Genomic DNA, 2,303 nt, shown 5'->3' on the forward strand with positions numbered 1-2,303 from the left:
AAATAGTAATATCTGAATTTTTTTTATTAGTACATCAAATAACAGGATCTACTGTGATTCAAAGTAGTAACGGATGTGAAAAATATTGCAAGGCATCTGCAACAACTGTTAATAAAAAATGACTCATTTGTATTGGTGAGAGAGTTGCAGGTACTGCTTTTATTACTGTGATTTATTGCCAGCATTCATAATTAGGAATGAAATGAAATTCTTTTATATGAATGAAAATAAAGATATAATATTTTTCTCCATCAAGTTCATGAATATCCCTGACTTGTGTCCAGATTAAGAACCCCTGGCTTTAGGAGTAAATTCTGGACATTATTAGGATACTCCTGGAAAGGTTTTCCTAGAGAAGAGGAAAGAGCTCACTCTAGAATTCCCACCACAGTGCAGACAGACATTTCTGCAATGTTTGCTTGGTATTTACATGGTTGGTGCAGATTCCCACTCAGGGCTTGCATGGCCAGGCCCTGTTGATGACATGATGATATTTGAAAACAAGTTCATCAATGCAAATTCTGGCTCTCCTGACAGCGAATAGCTTCTGAGTCCAATCAGCTTAATATGTTAAGGTGAACAATTCATATCACTGCCTTCCACCTCAGAGGCCAGCAGGGTATGGCATGGTGGGACAGCCAGGGGTTGGGACAGCACATCCACTATGCTGATGGGGGTCTTCTGGGGATGAGTTTCCTTAGCCAGCTGCCCCTTCTTCTTCAATGTGCAGGCCTCTTGGTATGGTGGAGAGATGGGAGGCTGTGTGGGTGGAGTGTACTTTTATTCTGAGCCATCCTCTAGATCCAGTGGGTAACTGTGGTCAGAATCATAGGCACTCAGATCCCCACACGTCACAAATGGAACAATGATGCGCGTGGGGCCATCCAGCTGGTTGAAATCTGGGTCGTAAGAGTGGTCCAGTAGGGGTTTTGTCAAGTCTGGTATGAAGCCCTCAGGAGGGTCATAACCCTGGCAGACAGCGAAGGCCTCAATGCTAGAGATCCGGCTGCTCCTGGGCTTAGCACACACCACATTGGAGAAGAAGACCCGCAGCTGGCTGTAGAGCAGTGTGACATCACGGCCTCGGAAGATTTTGGCCACAAAGCAGCCCCCTGCTTTCAAAATGTGTGTAGCAATGTTCAGAGCAGCCAGGAGGAGCTGGGCCTGCATGTACTCATCCACATCATGGAGGCCAGTTACGTCAGGAGCCCCATCACACACCACTAGGTCTGCGGGGCAGCCCTCAAAATGTTGAATGATCTCCTTGGCAGTAGAAAGCTGGGTGATGTCCCCTTGGATCTGTAACACACCTGGCAGTGGAGCCATCGCCTGCAGATCCACAGCCACCACATGTCCACCCCCAATCTTCTGGCTTAGCACTTGGCTCCAGCTGCCTGGAGCGGCACACAGGTCGACAGCGCGAATCACACCTTGAAAAAGTTGGAATTCCTCATCGAGTTGCAGTAGCTTGTAAGCACTGCGGGCACGCCAGCCATTTTTCTTGGCCAGGCGGTAGTAGACATCCCGCTTGTCCTTTGATGTCCGTCCCATCTCACACACAGTTTGTCCAGGGAACTGCCAACAGAAAGCTTATCTTTCAGAGCAGGAGGAAGGGGACTCTTTGCCACGGGAGGAAGCAGGCGCTGTAGTCTGAGCTGCGGCAAGAGCGTAAAATAGAGAAGTCGTAAGGCGTCAGTTTGTGTCTTTAGCTGATCCAAAAGCCCCTCACGCAAGTTGAAGGGCGAATGCCGCGCAGCTTGGGTGGCTATGTGGTTCGCTGAGGCTTCGGCGCAGCCTGAACTCGATCTGAACGTACAACGTGAGCTCCGTCATCTTGTGTTGACGTGACTGGTCATTCGAATTGCCATTCCCAGCACTGCAACTTGCTTTTTATATTCAATTATATATACTACCAAGGAGCTCTAGTAGCGAGGTGGTTACGAATCGGGCTGCGAACCGCAAGGTCAGCAGTTAGAAACTACCAGCTGCTCCGTGGGAGAAAGATGAGGCTTTCTGTTCCCGTAAAGATTTACAGCCTCGGAAACCCTGTTCAGGGTCGCTATGGGTCGGAACCTACTCGACGGCACTTAACAACAACAACATATATACCACCAGCTTCACTATGAGTCGGAACAGACTCCACAGTTCATAACTACCACCACCACCATATATACCACCACCACTCATCTGTCAGTTTGTCGTACTGTGGTGGCTTGTGAGTTGCTGTGATTCTGGAAGCTATGCCACTGGTTTTTTAAATACCAGCAGGGTCACCCATGGTGGACAGATTTCAGATGAGCTTC

General features: G+C 48.4%; 1 pseudogene; it reads right to left on the reverse strand.

Moving 5' to 3' along the window:
- Nucleotides 1-570: 570 nt before the first annotated feature.
- LOC102814925 lies at nt 571-1,551 on the reverse strand (annotated as a pseudogene).
- Between the last annotated feature and the right edge of the window lie 752 nt (nt 1,552-2,303).

The sequence above is a fragment of the Chrysochloris asiatica genome, unplaced genomic scaffold, assembly GCF_000296735.1.
Source record: "Chrysochloris asiatica unplaced genomic scaffold, ChrAsi1.0 scaffold00030, whole genome shotgun sequence".
Lineage (NCBI taxonomy): Eukaryota > Metazoa > Chordata > Mammalia > Afrosoricida > Chrysochloridae > Chrysochloris > Chrysochloris asiatica.